This window comes from Harpia harpyja, chromosome 3, assembly GCF_026419915.1.
Source record: "Harpia harpyja isolate bHarHar1 chromosome 3, bHarHar1 primary haplotype, whole genome shotgun sequence".
NCBI classification, from domain to species: domain Eukaryota; kingdom Metazoa; phylum Chordata; class Aves; order Accipitriformes; family Accipitridae; genus Harpia; species Harpia harpyja.
Genome location: NC_068942.1, coordinates 35,962,869 through 35,971,679, shown reverse-complemented (window position 1 = coordinate 35,971,679; position 8,811 = coordinate 35,962,869). Strand labels below are relative to the sequence as shown.

The 8,811-nt window shown below is 40.4% G+C and overlaps 1 protein-coding gene across 5 annotated transcripts in view; it reads left to right on the top strand.

Moving 5' to 3' along the window:
• Positions 1 to 1,611: 1,611 nt before the first annotated feature.
• LRRC4C (leucine rich repeat containing 4C) overlaps positions 1,612 to 8,811 on the top strand; it is a 565,233-nt gene continuing 558,033 nt past the window's right edge. For 3 of the 5 annotated variants that reach the window (XM_052781909.1, XM_052781908.1, XM_052781907.1), the window contains exon 1: positions 1,612 to 2,355. The gene's annotated coding sequence lies outside the window, so the exon portion shown is untranslated. The remainder of the gene's footprint in view (positions 2,356 to 8,811) is intronic. The other 2 variants (XM_052781904.1, XM_052781905.1) reach the window with 1 other exon arrangement.

Below are 8,811 nucleotides of genomic sequence, written 5' to 3'. Positions count from 1 at the left end.
CAAATACAAGGTGTCATGCAGTGTTGGGAATAGGATGGGTTGTGGAGAAGAGAAGAAAAATAATTGCAGCAAAGAAAAAAACATTTACCATTTACAATGTCTCCTGTTAGTTCTGTGGACTTTCATATAAATAAATCATTTTAGATTTAAATTATAATGCAAGTTAAGCTGAGAAAGTGAACAAAAGCCCAAGTGACTACACGTGATTAGTGGAACAGGGCTGGTCTTCCATCTTCTGAAACAGCTCCCTACAGTGCCCTATATTTCTCTTTCCATATACCATGAAGATCCAGCCTTCTCGTCCTGTGTGGTTTTGTAAGTTCACTGGCTGTCAAAACTGCAGGGTTTACTCACCAGTAGAAGGCTTTTACTCAGTGTTACTATTAAATATTGTGGCAACAGTGCTTACGGACAGTGCCATATTAGATTGCAGTCCTCTGTGCTAAAGTGACATTAATACTGCCATGGTCAGGGCATCCCGGCTTCTTTGCCAGCTTCCCTACGGATGGGCTATCTAAAACTACACCGGCATTTCTGTCTCTGTGCTTGTACAATCACAGTTTAGTTGCTAGAACTTGCTGTGGTAAGTGATCTTTTGTGATCTTTTTGTGATCCAAAGCACCAGACTCATTTCGCTAGCTCATTCAATAGGGAGCTCTGTCAAGTGTATTTGGTTATTCAGACCTATGAACTGGTTCCTTACCAGTCCCATATAGTTATAACTTACTGTAGTAATCCCCAAGCTGCATCTGAAGAATGGTTTATTTTTGCTTTCAGGTTTCCGAAGGAGTCTCAAAGTGTCATCTGCTGCAAAAAGTTGGAATTATGGATGCCAAGTGAGACAGCAGTGCTTGCATGCTGAACCTGATGTGGAAGGTCCAAACTACCTGTGGGAAAACAAAGGCAATATGACTGATTTCATATTTCATGGGAGTGAATTACAGCTAGGGCTTGCACTTGCCACAGCAGAATACCCACGCTCATGCACCGATGTAGGTCAGCTGCTTGGACAGTACATGGAAAATCTGTTTTGGCTGTTGGACTGAGAACTTCAAACTTGTTTCACAAGTGAAAGGTTTCAGCAGAACAATTCTTGGTAAAGGAGGGAATTTCAAGCACCTTCATAAATGCAGCGCTGGATGTCTGCCTCCACTGACTTTCAAAATTTTTCTTTTCCTGCCAGAAATCCTTTCTTTTCTAAAAATATTTACTTGACTCTGCATATTGCTGTCTAATCTAGAGATGGATAATACAGTGCTGATTTTAAAATCCTGACTGGTACAGGATATAAGCATGACTTCTAAAATAGTGCTAAACCGAGTTGCTTCGGAACAAATTTTCTAACCTAACGCGCTCTTCTGGGTGTAGCGTGGTTTATACACCACCGCCAGCCCCCACTTCCCCCCCCCGTAAGCAGTCCTGCTATCCTAATCTTCTAGACCATTTACTACCCTCCTCTTATCCCAAGGAAAATACAATTGCTGGCTCTGATATTCATTAAGTGATAATCCAGATTAATTCAGACTTTGATGTAGAAACAGGTCCTATTTCGGCTGCAAAGAAATCCAGATCGCCCCACGGAAAATGCCCCTGCACACACACGCGCACGTACACACGCGAGCAGGCAGTATGTAGAATGCCTTAAAGAAACTGTAGCTAACCACCTTATTAGTATTCCTCCCTCCTCTGTGTTTCACTTGCAGCAACAGAGGGCTGAGCAAAATGCAGTAGAACAGGGACAGAGACAGAGCTGGCAATCATCTCGGTGCAGGCTGCTGAATGTAGGGGGTGGGGGGGATGCAGCAAAGCAAGATTAATAACCTTGCCATAATCCTGTGCACCCTGGAAGGAGATACCTCTGGTGACTGAGCTGTTCTTGCCTTGATTAATTGGACCGAGTGACTGAGGGGCTGGCAATCCACCTGGTTTGGAGGCGACCCCCTGGTTTTGCTGCTCTCTGAATCCTCTACCCATCTGGGAAGGTAACAGTGAGACATACCATCTGCAGCACACACAGCAGCTATTGGAGGCTACTACTGACAGTTTGCGCTACAGTTTTTTGGTGAGCGAGGAGCCAGGTATATCGTACAGTAGGATATTTCTGTGCTCGAGCTACCGAATTTCACAATCTGGTCCCTACGCTCCCTTTTCCAATTGCCTTTGAGTTCTGGGCTTACTTTTGGCATAGTCTCCTGGACGCATTTTGCTGGGGATGGAAGAGCAGTAAATGGAACCTCTGAAAACTAATTGTTTTGCTTCTGTGTGACTCAAGAAAGAGAAAAGCGAAAAGAATCAAAGCCAGCTGGAGGAATTTAAATTTCTTTCGGAGAAGTTTACAGAGGGACTGTACAAAAGGTAAGTCCAGGGGTTTGTCTGCCCCTTCTGTTTCCTTCTCTGTCTCTTGCTTGCTGCTTTGAGCTGGGGAAAAAAGCTAAAACATGAGTACTGGGTGCATATGGAGTGTGGTGTTTGTAAAGTCTGTGCTTGTAATTGGCATCCCCTTTTTACTTCCTTTTCTGTTGGTTTTGGTTTGTTTTTTTTTTCGGTTTGTGGGGTTTGGGGTTTTTTTTTCCCCTCCCCCTGGCATTTGCACAGTAACAAAAAAATGCTTGGACAATAATGATCTATACTGCTGGAAAATGTTAGTTAAGTAGCACTATAAGGCTCCTTTCATTTCAAAGGTATTAGAATTTCTAGGGAGATAATTCTTTTTATTAAACCAGCTAAAATATTTGGGAAGTATCTAGAATGGGCAAGAAATACAGTTCATAAAATACCTTCATTAGAAGTCTCCATATTTTTCATAAATCTTGTCTGGTTTTTTTCTCTGCATTTAGTCAGCTCTGGAATGATGAATATGTAAGTAAAAAGCTGCTTCTGCTGCTGTTAGCGGAAGTAGAAGGTAGCAGAATGGAAATCTGAGGATTTGTGCATCACTTATGTGAAGTTCATCTGTTTGCTTCTCATTAACCTTTTGAATGCTGCTGCTTTTTCTTTTTTTCTTTTTTTTTTTCAGCTACAGAATTTATGAAATAGGTAGGGCCAAACAGTAATAACTCATACGGAACAGAGTCCCAATCGCAAATGAGTTCTTGTGGGCCCTGAATTTTGGGGATGGAGGTGCTACCAGGTGCTGAGGTGACCAAAGTAAATGTCTCATCCAGCATGGTTCATGGCACTCCAGTATTTCTGGAGATCTATCAATCATACGGCTGTGGTGCAACTCGGTGTTTAAACCTGGCACTTATCTTCCCCCCACACACTTCCTCCCCCCCCCCCCCCAATGCAGTTTCTGCAGGAACAGTATGACTCTGTAGCCTTTCCCATCTTTCCATTAAATAATAGAAATAAAATACCATTGCATTGCAATAGAATCGGAGCTCTTGTAGTTGAGCTTTTTTTTATTGCTGCACTGATAGTACTTAGCATTCCCAAGAAGGTGAGAAAACCATCTGTAAATACATTTCAAAGATGCATCGTTCTCCAAATGGAATTGCTAGGTACTCACTCCTTCTCAATTATATGAATATGAATGACTAATATTGAAGGATATGGTATCTATTTGAAAGACTGCATAGCTGGTTATTTAGTGTAAAAAGACATGGCTCAAAATTCAGTTCTACTGAATAATCAGATGTTGAGGGGCTTGTATTTGTATGTATACATACGTAATGTATGTGAAGAAAAGGGGACTTACGTCAGATTTATAAATATAAGGACACATCAAATAGGATGGACCTTTGATCCATTTGGCACAAAGAAGTGTAATGACCCTTCTTGTAATAGATCCTGTGTTGTAAAGCTAAAAACTTAATGAAAAGGCTCTGCTTCAGAGTAATCAAATCACTTCATGTTATTGCATCCTGTCAGTCAGTCCCTCTATTTCCCACTGGTTTTGCATAATAGCTTTAAAGGGGGATTAAGGAAGAAAGCAGAACTGGTTATAGGTGTGTTTCCCCTCATTTTCTGGAAGTGATGCTCTGTGTTGCATGTGCCTTTACTCTATATGATTACATATAGACAAATCTTTCTGGGCAGGATGCAGTTTGCCCTCCTACTTTCCTCAAGCCCCATTGCATATAGCACACGAATCTATTTCACCAGGCAATGAGCTATGCTCTCTTTTAACTATGGGGAATGGTCTGTGTGTAATGAGGGCTTAAAAAAAAAAAAAGGTGTGTGTGGAGAAATGACAACTCCTGATTTTTAGAGCCTGGTTTTAGAATTGAAGTATGTAATGAGACCATCAAAGCAGAGATGTTGACTGGATGAAAGCAGGGGAAGGAACGTTCTGCCTGGAGATGAAACAACTTTCGTGTTCTGGGGAAAAAGACAACACATTTGTTCCACTAGTATTTCTACATATTCTGATGTGTAGGGTATAATTTAGCAGTGTTGCCCTAAACTGAGTGGGAGGGTAGTCACCTGTATGCTGGAGAAGAAAGATGTCGCTGCTCTCTTGATAGCGTGTCCAGATGTTGTTAATCATCTATCTCTGTTGATCATCAACCCTACTGAAGTAAGACTGGTGTGGATTTTTTTGCATGTAGTATTATCTCCTTATATACTGCAGACTAAAGCAAATGGTGGTTATTTTACATTTTTAATAGATTCACTAAACAGGAAACCTCGTGCTTCTCCCTGCCCCCCCCCAACCCTACCTAAGTATTTATATTGGTTTAGTAGATTTTGATGAGAACTATTCCCAAATTTCCTAATTATATTGTCATATTTTCTATTTTTTGTTTTTGTTTGTACATCTTATAACATACAATATTGTATATAACATTATATCACAGGATCAATTTGGGTTTCTAATACCATTGCTGCTATTATGGCAAGAATGGAAATGGATAATACTTGGTGCTAGCAGGTTTTATGTGGGAACAGGCTTTAGCACCAGTTGGACCGTGTGTGGGCTTTTTAATGTTGAGTTAGAAAACTGTAAAATGAATGTCAAGTGTTTCATTTTAGTGGCACTTCCATTTTAATTGCATTTCATAGTGTAATATCGCATATACCTTCGATGTCACCTAATGGGGAGAATGCTTTCTTCTCTACCGTTGGGGTGCTTGTATGGGCTCAATCTACTACGCGTTGTGTGTCTTGCTGGAATAGGAAGGGAAGGCCCGCACGGGTCTTGCAGTGAGTGTATCGTAGGTAAAGTCTCTCAGCAGGAATATGGGTACAATGAGATTCTCATGAGCTGAATTTTCTAAATGTTGTTCTAAGAATAAGTGGAAGGTAAAGAAAACTGATATTTCTTTTTCACTTAGTTCCAGTTAATCCAGCAGCTTCGTTTTCTCATTGCTGAAGTCAGCCAACAACCAGGCACTAAGCTTCTCCAGCACATGTTGCTGTGTTTCCAAGATCCAGGGTACTTTGCACATGAATTTCTCCTTCCTTCTGAAACAAGCTGGGCTGACAACTGGTATGTCAATCTTGGAGCTCTGCAGCTGCATGCAAGCGAGGGGAGGATGGGAGAGAGGAGATGTACCAGCAATTCCAGGACTTGAACCAAAAGAACAAGCTCTGTGGGATGGCAGAACGTGTCGTTTTGATTGCTGACTCATTGTGTTGGTCTGCAATATTGTCTTAAGCTAATGTGATGACATTGGGCCTGGCTTTGAAAGAAGGAGCCAGAAAAGAGTAGTTTATCAGTAAACCCACACTGCTTATGAATGTGTACTTCCCTAATGACAAATGGTACGATCACTGGAAATTCCTGTGGGTTAGTGTTCCTAAATCTCTTACTTTAAGAGAATTAATAGCAAGTAAAATTTACTGCTTTTAGCCACTTAAGAAAAAAAAAAAAAAGAAGTTACAAATATATCCTTTCAGTTGACAAGTTAGTTGACTGCAGTAAATGACTTCCCACCCCCACCCCCCCCACTACATTGCTGTCCTTCCCTTTTCTTTTCATTCCGTGTTGAAGGATAAGGTTTAGGGATGAAGGAGAATCAGAACCCAAAATTCCAGTTCCTGGGCTGGCAAATAAACATGTTGGATAAACTCAAAACTCTTAAGCAGCAGATTAAAACCAATTAATTTTCTGCTTTCAGTACTCCTAGTTGCAAGTGTGAAAATGGAGTTTGTTTGGGAGATTAATTTCTTTGCTTTTCAAAAGGACAGTTACTCAGGTAGTTTAGGGAAGACCGCCTTTGTGGTGCTACCTGTTATTTGGCCTTCCACAGACTGAGGTAGCCAAGGCGGCTTCCTTTAGTAGTAGGAGTTCCTTATGTTTTTATGAAATTAATACAAAAGATCGTGTATTTTTCTTAAGTTGTATAACAAAAACCCATGAGAAAATGTTGACTTAGACACTGTAGCTTTCAGGAGTGGTCCAAAAGAGGAGTGTTGAGAGCATGGTATACATATGCAGGTATTTGCTTCTAGAGACTGTTACTGTTGAGGTTGGCAAGATAGTGATGGTGACGTTCTCAAAGTTAAGATTCAAATGCCCAAGTGGTATGCTAAGTTTTCCACAGTTATTTCATATTGCTGAAGAGGAAACTTACTGTTCGGTGTTCTCAAAATCTGCGAGATGCTGCCATGCAAGAGCTCTTGCTGCCAGACTCAGAGTGGTTACGTAAGGTAGAATCCTATTGATCCTGGAGGAGGGTGGTGGGCAGAGGTTTCTTCAGAAACTGGAGACTTACTTTCTCGGAACATGTACTGCAGAGGCAGAATTGTAGCAAGGAAACTAGGTCTCTTCCCAGCATGTATTGAAGAAACTTTTCTCATAGAGACAACAATTATTTTGTAACTTGCCAAAGTTTCTTTACTCAACTGGCCATCAATGGTAGGTACACTGTTTGTGCATTGCCAAGGCTAGCAGAAATGTCAGTGTAAAACAACAGCATGCTTAAGTGAGGCTTGTAACTGCAAATATAAAGGGCTTCTCTTGTTGCATTTTTGACATAGCTTTGAGCTTGCAACCCATGTCAGGGAGATTTTCCTTGAGGCCCATTATTCTAACCTCTTCAATAATTTAAGATGTTGTTTTGGTAGGTTAAATTTATGTCAAGTGCTCATGAAGTCCAGCATGTACTAGTAATTAGAGACTGTCAGTTCCAGTCCTGTTGTTCATTCTGTTTACAAGAGTAAGAACAGGGTTATATCCTTCTTTGTTTAGCTCCTCTGAAATAGCTGAATTGGCATGAGGTAAAGATACAGACAAGTGAGGTGGGAGGCCAGTAATTTTTTTTTTTTTTTTTTTTGCAAATGTTTGCTTGATTCGATTTAACTCTCTGTGGGAGCAAAAGAATCCTCCCCTTTATATTGTTTAGTCGTAGGAGAAAATCTTATCAGTGCAACGTGGGGCTATCAAGCAGTGGGCATGTTTTCCATAGAATCTTGGCTTTCTTCTTCTAATTTGTCTACTACTAGTAATATAAGCTTTACAGTCTTTTCTGCTGTCCCAGAAAGAAATTGGCAAATGAGAAAGAAAAGTGACACGTCTGCACTACATATGTGGTGGATCATCAGTTTTTATAAACCAGTAAGACATCGTTTTGGAATTATTAGGTAAAGCTAGGGATGGCACTTCTTTGCCTGTGTGATTCCTCCCCTGCCCCCATTATTAATCAGTTAAGCATGTTGAAAGCATCAGTGCAGCTTCTAGTTGAAGGGACAAAGAGAAGGTGAATGTTCTGAGATGAGGCCTTTCTACAGAGGCTCTCCCATTGAGGCTGTGTTTATTTCAACCTATATTTATAGGCTTTTCTCTGGAGCTACTCACTATAATAACTGTGCATTTCATGTAAACCTATAAATCTTCACTATACCCTCAGTTATTTCAGGAAGAAAATGAGGCACTTCAAAGTGAAATGATCTACCTACAATTTACTTAAAACCTGCAAGAGCAGCTGCCTTCTAGAAAGCAGAAGATTCAACCGTAAAAACTGAAGACAAAAGAGCGGAATGGGTGAACTCAAAGTAGGAAGGAAAAGTAGTGCAGCGATTACCCCGAAGACAAAAGTAGTTTCATATTCTTGTAAGGGTACAAGGAGGGATTGCATTGTACAGACTGCACATGGAAAAAAATGTTACTTTTGTGTGCAGTGAAACTGTGTTTTTGCAGTTTGGGTGGGGAAAAACGGGTTGTAGAATGTTCTTTTAAGCATCTCAAGCATATGCTTCAGAAATGCCACTTAGGTCCCAAGTGTGCATTTTTATTTTGAACAAGGGTAGATAGAGCAAGGTTAATAACAGGAGTAGCATTATCAAAACTCCATGAGGGATTTGGATCTCTCTTGAAAAAGCTTTGAAAACTTAAGCCTTGGACTTTGATAGGAAATTTGAGCTACAGTTCCTTAAAGGAATATATATTGAGTAAGAGTAAATATCAAGTAAGAACATATCTTCCTGGGAATAATGCCTCACCACAGACTCTTCAGTTATTATATTGGAATGGGGTTGTAAATATTAAAGTCATGTTCTTTATCTGTTCAACTATGCAATCATTCCTCTTGGGTGGAAGTGCAATCTAGCTCTGAAAACAAATGAGGTGAGAGATGTAGTTTAGACCACATTTGGGTGAAAGGAGCGTATGAACTGGAGAAGGGTGCAGGCCCAGGAATACAAGACTGTTTGTATGGTTAGAAGTTCATACAGGTATGTGCTAAACTTGCGTTTAGATGGGATTGTTGGGAGAATGATGAGAGTGGTGGGTTCACAATAGTTAACATTTGGATCAACTGAATTCAGGAAGTCTGAAGCAAACTGAGGACATCCAGAAGAGGTAATTTAATATATAGGTATGCAAGAGCCTAAGAATCCAGAGATAACACTCAAATAAAATGACCGATG